Here is a 14,714-nt window from a genome sequence, read left to right as displayed (position 1 = left end):
GGATTGATTGAGAATCTAGGGAATTTTGGAAGATCACAGGCCAGGTACAGCACGAGTTAAACACAGAATAAAGCTCCCTCAAAACGAGGGGTGTCAAACTAATTTTCTATGGTGGGTCTGATCCGATATCCTGGCACTTGGCGAGGCCCACATTCAGCAAGTTATTAATATCGAAATAAATGAAGATAAACCATCTCAGTACTTAATTACTGTTAGATTTTACTCACTGCTACTAATGCTCCCGATTCGTGGCACCTCTCGATTCCGTTCCTGATACCGGCCGACCCTCGAGCCCAGTGAGGAGACATTCGGTCGATAGTGGGGTGGTACTTTGAAAAAAATCTAAAATTAAAGAATTGCATGAGACTTCGTTGCCCCAAATGTCCTCAATGAAAGCCTAGCTTCCCGTTCTAAGCAAGCCTATTGCGCATGTGCAGACCAGGGTGTGGTCCATACTAGGGTGTCGACCTTGGAGAGAGAGCGAGAGAAGCTTTAACTCCTTGTCCTGCTGTTTTGAGCTTCTTGCAAAGGTACAATATTGACAATATACCTCGTGCAAGCCTTCTGCATGATGGTGCTATGGAGGAGACGATTGATTCAACGTCATCGCATGAGGAACCGCAAAGCATGTAGGATGATGGGCAGGAGGCCTTAATCACGTTGGGTATATCGAGATAGGCATTCATACCTGCACCTGAGTGATGTCGACTGTGTGAGAAGGCTGCGTTTCCGCAAAGATAGTTGTAACTGAGATCTGTGAGTTAGTAAAAGCAGATCTGCAACCTAGAAATGTCAGGAGGACTGCTTTGTCAGTTGAAGTGAAGGTTACAGCTGCACTTTCATTCTATGCATCTCAATCATTCCAGGCCACAACTGGGGACGTGTATGCCATTTTTCAACATGAAACACATCAGTATTCTGCAGGTGACTGCTGCACTATATGCCCGGAGGAATGACTACATAAAGTTCCCCTTGAACACCCAGGCAATGCGTGACAGAACTGTGGGCTTCTCCAGGATTGCTGGCTTCCCAAAGGTACAGGGCTGCATTGATTGTACCCACATTGCCTTCAAGCACCTTTGAGGATTCTGAGATGTACAGGAACAGAAAAGGCTTCCACTCCATGAATGTGCAGCTCGTGTGTGACGACATGCATACCTGGCACCTGCCGATACTGCTCCCGATACCTGGCACCTGCCGATACTGCTCCTGATACCTGGCACCTCTGGATACTGATCCTGATACCTGGCACCTGCCGATACTGCTCCTGATACCTGGCACCTCTGGATACTGCTCCTGATACCTAGCACCTCTGGATACTGCTCCCGATACCTGGCACCTCTGGATACTGCTCCCGATACCCGGCACCTCTGGATACTACTCCCGATACCCGGCACCTCTGGATACTACTCCCGATACCTGGCACCTCTGGATACTACTCCCGATACCCGGCACCTCTGGATACTACTCCCGATACCTGGCACCTCTGGATACTACTCCCGATACCTGGCACCTCTGGATACTACTCCCGATACCTGGCACCTCTGGATACTACTCCCGATACCTGGCACCTCTGGATAATGCTAATACCTGGCATCTCTTGAACTACTGCATGAACATAGGAAACAAATGATTGGGCTCAGGCCTGTCTTGGATTAGAAAGATGAGGATCCCTGTGTCTGTAGTGTGCACCATCTACAGCAACAAGTCACCAAGGCTTCTTCGACTGCAACTTCCAAACCCATAATCTCCACCGTGTAGAAAGACAAGGACAGCAGGTGCATGGAAAGACCAGCACATCCAAGTTCCCCTCCAAGTCACGCACCATCCTGACCTCAGCACATCGACTGCAGCACGGTTCAAGAAGGCAGCGGCTCACCATCATCTTCTAAAGGGGCAATAAATGCCGACTTGGCTCACGCATATCCCGAGAATGAATGAATAAATAAAGAATGAACACAATGAGAAATGAGCTGCAGAACTGCTGACACCGTCAGCTTTAAGGAGACGTTTCCCTTTGGGATCGGATTGCCCATTGAGTTTGATTAAACTGATGTTAAAGTAACAATGCTGCTTTGCCTTGTGTCAGTAATAGATTATCAGAATATTTCCCATCGGATGAAATCGAATGTCAGACTTGGACATCTTGTAGATTCATCTTTTAAAAAGTTGTGGGAACTCCGTTCTAAGATGGATTCCACTCAGATCATAACAAGTCGTCAATCAGCTCATCTTATCATTGAGATATCAAGGGCTAGGCACACGGTTTAAAAGAAAGCTGATTTATTTGACATTTATACAGATTATCAAACTATAGCCCAGTTTATAGTTTACTAATATTGGCAGAAACAAATCCCAAATTCCAGAACGAACATAGTTCTGTTTTGGGTGTAATTAACAGTAGAATCCAACCCCTGCAGTCAGTTATGAATTTGTTGGTGTTTCAGGAGGTCAGATGACACAACGAATCCCTTTCCACACACTGAGCAAGGGAACGGTCTCTCCTTCGTGTGAACTCGCTTGTTGTGTGCCAACAGGCCGGATGACTGAGTGAAATCTTTTCCACACACAGAGCAGGTGAACGGCCTCTCCCCAGTGTGGACTCGCTGGTGTTTCTGGAGACAGGCTAGCGCAGTGAATCCCTTCCCACAGACAGAGCAGCCGAATGGCCTCTCCGCAGTGTGAACTCGCTGGTGTTTCTGGAGGTTGGATGACAGAGCGAATCCCTTCCCACAGACAGAGCAGCTAAATGGTCTCTCTCCAGTATGAACTCGCTGGTGTGTCAGAAGGGTGGATGACAGAGCGAATCCCTTCCCACATTCGGAGCAAATGAACGGCCTCTCCTCACTGTGAACACGCTTGTTGTGTTCCAACCGGCTGGATGACTGAGTGAATCCTTTTCCACACACAGAGCAGGTGAACGGCCTCTCCCCAGTGTGAACTCGCTGGTGTGTCAGCAGGTGGGATAACTGAGTGAATCCCTTCCCACACACTGAGCAGGTGAACAGCCTCTCCCCGGTGTGAACTCGTCGATGAGTTTCCAGCTGGGACGGGTAATTGAATCCCTTCCCACAGTCCCCACATTTCCACGGTTTCTCCGTGGTGCGAGTGTCCTTGTGTCTCTCCAGGTTGGATGATCAGTTGAAGTCTCGTCCACACACACAACACATGTACTTTTTCTCCCCGCTGTGAATGGTACGATGTTTTTTCAGGCTGGTTAAAGCTCTTTCCACAGTCAGTGCACTGGAACACTCTCACTCAGGTGTGTGTCTCGGTGCTTTTCCAGTCACACTAATGTTTGAAATTCTTTCCCACAAACAGAACAAATAAACATTTCTCTTTCTACATTCAAAGGCCATATTCAGATCTTGAGGAATTGAGTGACTCTGTCAGATCTTGATGTGATGTTGTGTTGAGTTTCCCGTCTGTAAATCCTCCCCTTCTAATACCCTGTAAAAGAAATTAACAAAAGTCATCATTGTAAGTACAGGATAGAAATTCAGAATAGACAATTCTAGTTTCTATACAACATTCCTTCATACGCCCGGGTTTATTTAACCCAGCCTGTTAATTGTTTTCAGCTACTGGACTTAACGTGTGCCCCAAAGCATCTCTCTCACCTACGATGTGTGAATAGAGCATCACGCCTGCAAAGCTGGTTTTCAATTTACTCAGCAAATGTATTCAACAGACGATGAACAAGTAAACAGATCATGGCCTAATAATACAGCTCTATATTCACAGAAGGAAGTCTGTTATCTAACTCCTCGAGTGGACAAAATAAAGATCCCAAATGCAAGAGTCCCTCGAATCCTTTCTTAAAACATTTCAAATCTTGCCCGGTTCCTTCCTTGTTACAGAATTACCCCTCCCTGGGGGAGTCGATATTGGTCAAAAACTACCAATTGTAAATTTGTAACTTTCAGTTTCAAGCTGACCAGATCCTTCTCTCAGAGAATCTCCAAAGAGACTATTTAATTTAATCACAGCTCCCCCTCCTTTAAATCCAGGATTAGAGTTACCTGGAATTTGAATATCTGACCACATAAATTTAAAAGGGCCTATCAGAATTATTCCTCTCTCCAGCCTCTAACCGATGAAACTTGTAACACCAAGGTTCCACTTACGTGCACCGAATTCCAAACCTTGGACTGTACATGGGGATTCTAACCCTGCAAATATACACGGGGATTCCAACCCTGGGACTGTGCATGGGGATTGCAAAACTGGGAACATATGAGTAGATTCCAACCCTGGGACTGTACATGGGGATTCTAACCTTGGAATTATACGTGCAGATTCCAACCCAGGGAATATATGTGCGGATTCTAACCCTGGGATTGTAGAACAGGGCCCAGCTCTGGGGCTCTTCTGTTATATTTGTATGGGATACAAACCGTAAGCTGGGCACTATCCAACGCCTTCAGGAGAGATGGTGAGAAATACAATGTGTGGAGAGTGAGAATAAAATAAATGAGGCAGTGATTATCACTCCCGGGCAATGGGACCCGGTTGGGAACAGACACTGAAGCCCCGTCCACTGTTCCCGTGTCCAGATGGTTGCGCGTGCGCGGTTACACCATGAAGCGAGCGGGCCGCACGCTGAACCTTCCCGCCTTCCTGCACAAAGATGGCGGTGAATCCGGGCCTGTTACGGGGAGAAAAACCCGTCGCTGCAAACGCGGGAGTTTCGGTTTATTACTCGGGGCTTGCGGCCTACACCAGCTGTTTATGAAGCCGCCCCGCCCACTTGCCGATCGATGACTCCCCTGCGCCCCGCTGATTCTCACCCGGTGCAGAGTCCGGCTCCAGCCTGCGCTCATCTCAGCTTCCGTGCGTCTCCAGTGCACGCTCTGCGCATGCTCAGCTCACACTGCCCGGGAGATTGACGGCAGCTCCGGACCAATAGGAAGAGCGGGGTCGGGGCTGGAGGACCGGGCAGACGGTTGGTCCTCCAACCAATTGGAGTGTGTGAGGGGCGAAGCTGAGCCCGGATCTCCCTCACTGAGCGTGCGCGGCCGGAGGAGGCGGACGTTGGTCGAACAGATGATTCAGGGAGGCGGTAGGAAATTGTGGGCGCTGGGGAGGATGAGGATTCGCGGGTGGGCCCGGCGTAGACCTCAGGCGCAGAATAAGAGTCCGCAGGCCCCGTGTTTGCCCTGCGGTGACAGGCCCGGGTCAGCGGAGTCACTGGCCGCTATCTTGCACAGGGCGTGGTCATGGCACATGCGCGGTCACTTTGGCCAGGAACAATTAGTGGGCGGGGCTTCGGGTCCCAGTGCCCGCGAGCTGGAGTAACCCGGACAACAGGCGCGTCATCACCTCACAGCAGTAACCTGGGCAACAGGCTCTTCACCTCACAGCAGTAACCTGGGCAACAGGCTCTTAACATAAGAACATAAGGAACAGCAGTGGGCCATATGGCTCTCGAACCTGCTCCACTATTCAGTAAGATCATGGCTGATCCGATCATGTCCTCAGCTCCACTTCCCCACCCGCTCCCCATAACCCCTTGTCGTTTAAGAAACTGTTTAATTGTGCCTTAAATTTATTCAATGTCCCAGCTTCCACAGCTCTCTGAGGCAGCAAATTCCACAGATTTACAACCCTCAGAGAAGAAATTTCTCTCATCTCAGTTTTAAATGGCCGGCCCCTTATTCTAAGATCATGCCCTCTAGTTCTAGTCCCCCATCAGTGGAAACATCCTCTCTGCATCCACCTTGTCAAGCCCCCTCATAATCTTATACATTTCGATAAGATCACCTCTCATTCTTCTGAATTCCAATGAGTAGAGGACCAACCTACTCAACCTTTCCTCATAAGTTAACCCCCTCATCTCTGGAATCAACCTAGTGAATCTTCTCTGAACTGCCTCCAAAGCAAGCATATCCTTTCTTAAATATGGAAACCAAAACTGCACGCAGTATTCCAGGTGTGGCCTCACCAATACCCTGTATAACTGTAGCAAGACTTCCCTGCTTTTATACTCCATCCCCTTTGCAATAAAAGCCAAGATGCCATTGGCCTTCCTGATCACTTGCTGTACCTGCATACTATCCTTTTGTGTTTCATGCACAAGTACCCCCAGGTCCCGCTGTACTGCAGCACTTTGCAATCTTTCTCCATTTAAATAATAACTTTGATTTTTTTTCTGCCAAAGTGCATGACCTCACACTTTCCAACATTATACTCCATCTGCCAAATTTTTGCCCACTCACTTAGCTTGTATGTCTTTTTGCAGATTTTTTGTGTCCTCACACATTGCTTTTCCTCCTATCTTTGTATCATCAGCAAACTTGGCTACGTTACACTCCGTCCCTTCTTCCAAGTCATTAATATAGACTGTATATAGTTGGGGTCCCAGCACCGATCCCTACGGCACCCCACTAGTTACTGGTTGCCAACCAGAGAATGAACCATTTATCCTGACACTCTGTTTTCTGTTAGTTAGCCAATCCTCCATCCATGCTAATATATTACCCTCTTCATCACCTTACAGCAGCAACCTGGGCAACTGGCTCTTCATCACTTCACAGCAGCAACTTGTATTTATATCGTGCTTTTAATGTAGTAAAACGTCCAAAAGCGCTTCACAGGAGTGCTATAAGATAATAATTTGTCACCGAGGCGAAGAGATTTAGAATCATAAAATCACACAAATGTACAGCATGGAAGGAGGCCATTTCGGCCCATTGTGTCCGCACCGGCCGACAAACAGCTATCCAGCCTAATGCCACTTTCCAGCTCTTAGTCAGGTGCCCTGTAGATTACGGCGCCTCAAGTGCAGATCATTTTAAATGTTATGATGATTTTTGCATCTACCGCCCTTTCAGGCAGTGAGTTCCAGACCCCCAACAATGTCTGGGTGAAGAAATTTCCCCTCTAAACCTCCTACCTGCAGAGTGAGGGAATTCCATAGTTTTGGGCCTAGACAACAGAAGGCAGGAAGTCTGATGGTTTAAGTGTTTATAGAAACATAGAAAATAGGTGCAGGAGTAGGCCATTCAGCCCTTCTAGCCTGCACCGCTATTCAATGAGTTCATGGCTGAACATGCAACTTCAGTACCCCATTCCTGCTTTCTCGCCATACCCCTTGATCCCCCTAGTACTAAGGACTACATCTAACTCCTTTTTGAATATATTTAGTGAATTGGCCTCAACAACTTTCTGTGGTAGAGAATTCCACAGGTTCACCACTCTCTGGGTGAAGAAGTTTCTCCTCATCTCGGTCCTAAATGGCTTACCCCTTATCCTTAGACTGTGACCCCTGGTTCTGGACTTCCCCAACATTGGGAACATTCTTCCTGCATCTAACCTGTCTAAACCCATCAGAATTTTAAGCGTTTCTATGAGGTCCCCTCTCATTCTTCTGAACTCCAGTGAATACAAGCCCAGTTAATCCAGTCTTTCTTGATAGGTCAGTCCCGCCATCCCGGGAATCAGTCTGGTGAACCTTCGCTGCACTCCCTCAATAGCAAGAATGTCCTTCCTCAGGTTAGGAGACCAAAACTGCACACAATACTCCAGGTGTGGCCTCACCAAGGCCCTGTACAACTGTAGCAACACCTCCCTGCCCCTGTACTCAAATCCCCTCGCTATGAAGGCCAACATGCCATTTGCTTTCTTAACCGCCTGCTGTACCTGCATGCCAACTTTCAATGACTGATGTACCATGACACCCAGGTCTCGTTGCATCTCCCCTTTTCCTAATCTGTCACCATTCAGATAATAGTCTGTCTCTCTATTTTTACCACCAAAGTGGATAACCTCACATTTATCCACATTTTACTTAATCTGCCATGCATTTGCCCACTCACCTAACCTATCCAAGTCGCTCTGCAGCCTCATAGCATCCTCCTCGCAACTCACACTGCCACCCAACTTATTGTCATCTGCAAATTTGGAGATACTACATTAAATCCCCTCGTCTAAATCATTAATGTACAGTGTAAACAGCTGGGGCCCCAGCACAGAACCTTGCGGTACCCCACTAGTCACCGCCTGCCATTCTGAAAAGTACCCATTTACTCCTACTCTTTGCTTCCTGTCTGACAACCAGTTCTCAATCCATGTCAGCACACTACCCCCAATCCCATGTGCTTTAACTTTGCACATTAATCTCTTGTGTGGGACCTTGTCGAAAGCCTTCTGAAAGTCCAAATATACCACATCAACTGGTTCCCCCTTGTCCACTCTATTGGAAATATCCTCAAAAAATTCCAGAAGATTTGTCAAGCATGATTTCCCTTTCACAAATCCATGCTGACTTGGACCTATCATGTCACCTCTTTCTAAATGCGCTGCTATGACATCCTTAATAATTGATTCCATCATTTTACCCACTACTGAGGTCAGGCTGACCGGTCTATAATTCCCTGTTTTCTCTCTCCCTCCTTTTTTTAAAAGTGGGGTTACATTGGCTACCCTCCACTCGATAGGATTATAATTAGGGATCCTCAAGAGGGCAGAATTTGAGGAGCACAGATATACGGGGAGGTTATGGGCTTGTGAGGCTGAAGGAGATTACAGAGATAGGGAGGGTCGAGGCCATGGCGGGATTTGTAAACAAGGATGAGAATTTTGAAATTGAGGCGTTGCAAAACTGAGTCAATGTAGATCAGCGAGCACAATGGGTGATGGATGAAAGGGACTTGGTGCGAGTTAGGAAACGGGCTGCCGAGTTTTGGATGACCAGCCAGGAGTGCATTAGAATAGTCAAGTCTAGAGGTAACAAAGGCAAGGATGAGGGTTTCTGCAGCAGATGAGTTGAGGCAGGGGCGGAGACGGGCGATGTTATGGGCCAGAAATGGGTGGTCTTAGTTAAGGGGCAGATATGTGGTCGCAAGCTCATTTCTGGGTCAAATATGGCAGCAAGTTTGCGAACAGTCTGGTTCAGCCTCTGACAAATGCTAGGGACAGGTGGAGTTGGTGGCTGGGGAATGGAGTTTGTGATGGGGACCAAAGACAACGGCTTCAGTCTTCCCAATATTGAATTGGAGAATATTTCTGCTCACCTGGTACTGGATGTTGTACAAGCAGTCTGACAATTTAGAGACCGTGGAGGGGTCGAGAGAAGTGGTGGTGAGGTAGAGCTGGGTGTTGTTAGAATCATGGAATGGTTGCAGCACAGAAGGAGGCCATTCGGCCCGTCGAACCTGTGCCAGCTCTTTGCAGGAGCACCTCAGCTAGTTCCACTCACCTGCCTTTTCCCCGTAGCCCTACAAATTTTTCTCCTTCAGGTACTTACCGAACTCCATTCTGAAAGCCACGATTGAGTCTGCCTCCACCATTCCTTCAGGCAGTGTATTCCAGATCCTAGCCACTCGCTGCATAAAAACGTTTTTTCTCATGTTGCCTTTGGTCCTTTTGCCAATCACCTTGAACCTGTGTCCTCTGGTTCTCTACCCTCTGCCAACGGGAACAGTTTCTCTCTATCTACTCTGTCTGGACCCTTCATGATTTTGAACACCTATCACATCTCCTCTCAACCTTCTCTGCTCCAAGGAGAACAACCTCAGCTTCTCCAGTCTATCCACGTTACTGAAGTCCGTCATCCCTGGAATCATTCTCGTAAATCTTTTCTGCACCCTCTCTAAGGCCTTCACATTCTTCTTAAAGTGCGGTGCCCAGAATTGGACACAATACTCCAGTTGGGGCTGAACCAGTGATTTATACAGCTTCATTGTAATATCAACGCTTTTGTACGCTATACCTCTATTTATGAAGCCCAGGATCCTGTATGCCTTTTTAACTGCTTTCTCAACCTGCCCTGCCACCTTCAATGATTTGTGCACATTAACCGTTAGATCTCTCTGTTCATGCACCCTTCTTTATGATTGTACCCTTTAATTTATATTTCCTTTCATCCTTTCTACCAAAATGTATCGTTTCACATTTTCCTGCGTTAAATTTCATCTGCCATGTGTCCGCCCATTCCACTCGTCTGTCTGTCTATGTCATCTTGAAGTCTATCACTACCCTCCTCACTGTTCACTGTTCTTCCAAGTTTTGTGTCATCTGCAAATTTAGAAATTGTGCCCTGTACACCCACAATCCAAGTCATTAATATATATCATCAAAAGCAATGGTCCCAATACTGACCCTTGGGGAACATCATTGTATACCATTCTCCAGGTTGAGAAACAACTGTTCACCATGACTCTCTGTTTCCTATTACTTAGCCAATTTCTTAACCATGCTGCCACTGACCCTTTTATTCCATGAGCTTCAACTTTCCTGGCGAGCACTTTGTCGAACGCCTTTTGGAAACCATGGTTCACCACGTTAACTGCTTTGCCCTCAACAACCCTCTCTGTCACCTCATCCAAAAGCTCGATCAAGTTGGTTAAACACAATTTGCCTTTAACAAATCTGTGCTGACTTTTCTTAATTAATCCACACTTGTCATTCTGGAATGTAAAGATAAACTCCGGCTTCTATTCTCCACTCTTAACTGTCTTTTTAAACCCCTCTCCCCGGTCTCCACCCCTTAATTGTGAGGAGCTCATCGACTTCTTTGTCTCTAAGATTGAGACCATCCGTTCGGCCGCCTCTGCCTCTTCCCTTCCTTCCCCTAGCCCACCGGGCCAAACTTCCTGTAAGAAAGCCCCCTTGCCCTAGCCTTGACCTCACATCTTTCTCCAGTTTCTCTCCTCATGACCTTTCCGAGCTCATCCTGTCCATGAGGGCCCACTTCCTGCTCCCTTGACCTTATTCCCACCAAACTGCTGACCACCCAACTTCCTTTTCAGACTCCCATGTTAGCTGACATTGTTAACGGTTCTCTTTCCTCAGGTACTGTCCCCCTCTCCCTCAAATCTGCCGTCATCACCCCTCCTCAAAAACCCAATCCTCTACCCCTCCGTCCCATCTCCAACCTCCCTTTCCTCTCCAAAGTCCTTGACTGTGTTGTCGCCTCCCAAATCCATGACCATCTTTCCCAAAACTCCATGTTTGAATCCCTTCAATCTGGTTTCCGCCCCTGCCACAGTATTGAAACTGCTCTCATCAAAGTCACAAATGACATTCTTTCTGACAAAGGTGCACTATCCCTCCTCGTCCTTCTTGACTTGTCTACAGCCTTTGACATGGTTGACCACTCCATCCTTCTCCAACGCCTCTCCACCGTTGTCCAACTGGGTGAGGCTGCAATTGCATGGTTCCATTCTTATCTATCTAATCGTAGCCAGAAAATCTGCAACGGCTTCTCTTCCCACTCCCGCATCATTACCTCTGGTGTTCCCCAAGGATCTATCCTTGGCCCCCTCCTATTTCTCATCAACAAGTTGCCCCTTGGCGACATCATTCATAAACGCAGCGTCAGTTTCCACACGTATGCCGACGACCCCCAGCTCTACCTCACTACCACTTCTCTTGACCCTTCCACAGTCTTTAAATTGTCAAGTTTGCTGACGATACAATGATGGGAGGAAAAGCAATGAGTGAGGAGGACACAAAAAATCTGCAAAAGGACATAGACAGGCTAAGTGAGTGGGTAAAAATTTGACAGATGGAGTATATTGTTGGAAAGTGTGAGGTCATTCACTTTGGCAGAAAAAAATCAAAGAGCAAGTTATTATTTAAACGGAGAAAGATTGCAAAGTGCTGCAGTACAGCGGGACCTGGGGGTACTTGTGCATGAAACACAAAAGGATAGTATGCAGGTACAGCAAGTGATTAGGAAGTCCAATGGTATCTTGGCCTTTATTGCAAAGGGGATGGAGTATAAAAGCAGGGAAGTCTTACTACAGTTATACAGGGTATTGGTGAGGCCACACCTGGAATAGTGCGTGCAGTTTTGGTTTCCATATTTACGAAAGGATATACTTGCTTTGGAGGCAGTTCAGAGAAGGTTCACAAGGTTGATTCCGGGGATGAGGGGGTTGACTTATGAGGAAAGGTTGAGTAGGTTGGGCCTCTACTCATTGGAATTCAGAAGAACGAGAGGTGATCTTATTGAGACGTATAAGATTATGAGGGGGGTTGAATGCAGAGAGGATTTTTCCACTGATGGGGGAGACTTGAATTAGAGGGCCGATCTTAGAATAAGGGGCCGCCCATTCAAAACAGCGATGAGGAGAAATTTCTTCTCTCGGAGGTTTGTAAATCTGTGGAATTCGCTGCCTCAGAGAGCTGTGGAAGCTGGGACATTGAATAAATTTAAGACAGAAATAGACGGTTTCTTAATTGATAAGGGGATAAGGGGTTATGGAGAGCCGGCAGGGAAGTGGAGCTGAGTCCATGATCAGATCAGCCATGATCTTACTGAATGGCGAAGCAGGCTCGAGGGGCCGTATGGCCTACTCGTGTTCCTATTTCTTATGTTCTTATTGTTTTCGTTCCCCGCCACAAACTGTGTTCCCTAACCACTGACTCTATCCCTCTCCCCAACTTCAGTCTGAGGCTGAACCATACTGTTTGCAACCTTGGTGTCATATTTGACCCTGAAATGAGCTTTCGACCACATATCCGCAGCATAACTAAGACCCACTATTTTTACCTCTGTAACGTCGCCCGTCTCCGACCTTGCTTCAGCTCATCTGCTGCTGAAGCCCTCATCCATGCCTTTGTTACCTCTAGACTTGACGATTCCAACACACTGCTGGCTGGCTCCCACATTCTACCCTACGTAAACTAGAGGTGATCCAAAACCCGGCTGCCTGTGTCCTAACTCGCACCAAGTCCCGCTCACCCATCAACCATGTGCTCGCTGACCTACAATGGCTTTCGGTTAAACAATGCCTTGATTTCAAAAAGCTCATCTTTAATTTCTAATCTCTCCATGGCCTCGCCCCTCCCTATTTCTAATCTCCTCCAGCCCCACAACCCCCCCCCGAGATGTCTGCACTCTTCTAATTCTGCCCTCTTGAGCATCCCTGATTATAATCGCTCAACCATTGATGGCCGTGCCTTCTGTTGCCTGCGCCCCAAACTCTGGAGCTCCCTCCCTCAACCTTTCCGCCTCTTTAACTCTCTTTCCTCCTTCAAGATGCTCCTCAAAACATACATCTTTGACCAAGCTTTTGGTCACCTGCGCTAATTTCTAATTATGCAGCTTGGTGTCAAATTTATTATTTTCTCCTGTGAAGTGCCTTGGAATGTTTCAGTACATTAAAGGTGCTATATAAATACAATTTGTTGTTAATTTTGTACCTAATTATTGTTTCTAACAGCTTCCCCACGACTGATGTTGAACTGACCGCCCTTTAGTTATCTTTACACCCTTTTTTTTGAAAAAAGATGTAACATTTGCAATTCTCCAGCCCTCTGGCACCACCCCCGTTTCTGAGGAGGATTGAAAGGCAATGACCAGTACCTCCGTGATTTCTTCCGTCACTTCCCTCAGCTTATAGAATGCATCTTATTCAGTCCTGGTGACTTATCTACTTTAAGTACAGCCAGCCTTGCTAGTATCTCACCTTTATCAATTCTTTTCCTATCCAGTATCTCCTCTACCTCATCCTTTACTATGTCTATGGCAGCATCTTCTTCCTTGGTGAAGGCAAATGCAAAGTGCTCATTTAGTACCTCAGCCATACCCTCTGCCTCCATGCATAGGTCTCCTTTTTGGTCTCTAATCGGCCCCACACCACCTCTTACAACCCATTTACTATTTATGTACCGATAGAAGACTTTTGGTTTACCTTTTGTTAGCTGCCATTCTACTCTCATCCCCTCTTTCCCCTCATTTTCTTTTTCACTTCTCCTCTGAACTTTCTATATTTAGTCAGATTCGCAGATATATTCTCGACCTGACATTTGTCATATGCACTCTTTTTCTGCATCATCTTAACCGATAAGGGAATAAGGGGTTCTGGGGAGCGGGCAGGGACGTGGACCTGTATCCATGATCAGATCAGCCATGATCGTATTAAATGGCGGAGCAGGCTCGAGGGGCCGTATGGCCTACTCCTGCTCCTATTTCTTATGTTCTTATCTTACTCCCAGGCTACCTGTGATGCTTGTGGCCTAGGAGAGTCTATGGGCCATGTATATATTCAGTGTGAGAGGTTGCAGCCTCTCGATAGCTACCTGAAGGGGATGCTCAACTCTTGGTTACACTTTAGCACTGCGCTCCTAGTTTTTGGCCGCCTGTGGGGTGGGGGGGGAGGGTGGGGGGGGGCGGGGGTGGTAAGAGGGAGGATCTTCTCCAGGACCTGCTCTTGGGCCTGGATAAAACAGCAATTTTTAGGTCCGTGATGGGTAGGGCCCATGGGTGGGTCACTCTGGCTGCCTGCCTCTCTCCCACGGTCAAGAAAGGAGGGAGATAGAAAATGGGGAACTACGAGCCAGTTAGCCTGACATCAGTCATTGGGAAAATGCTGGAATCCATTACTAAAGAAGTTGTAACAGGGCACTTAGAAAACCATGGTCTGATTTGGCAGATTCAACATGATTTTATGAAAGGGAAATCGCGTTTAACGAATATATTACATTTTTTGAGAAAGTAACTTGCAGGGTGGATGAAGAGGAACCAGTGGATGTAACATTGCAGGATTTCCAAAACGCATTTGATGTGGTGCCACATAAAATGCTATTTAAGAGCTCATGGAGTTCATGGATAGAGGATTGGTTAATGGACGGTAAACAGAGAGTCGGGATAAACAGGTCATTATCTGGTTGGCATGCTGTAACTAGTGGGGTGCAAGTGTTTTGGTCTCAGCTACTTACAATCTATATTAAAGTCTTGGATGCAAGTTTGCTGACGATACAAA

General features: G+C 47.0%; 1 pseudogene; it reads right to left on the bottom strand.

The window, feature by feature from the left end:
* The window catches only part of LOC139274179 (zinc finger protein 850-like), a 29,761-nt pseudogene extending 24,895 nt beyond the window's left edge, over positions 1–4,866 (bottom strand).
* Positions 4,867–14,714: the final 9,848 nt, after the last annotated feature.

The sequence above is a fragment of the Pristiophorus japonicus genome, chromosome 9, assembly GCF_044704955.1.
Source record: "Pristiophorus japonicus isolate sPriJap1 chromosome 9, sPriJap1.hap1, whole genome shotgun sequence".
Lineage (NCBI taxonomy): Eukaryota > Metazoa > Chordata > Chondrichthyes > Pristiophoridae > Pristiophorus > Pristiophorus japonicus.
The sequence above is the reverse complement of the archived record's forward strand: the minus strand, read 5'-3'. Positions and strand labels throughout refer to the sequence as shown.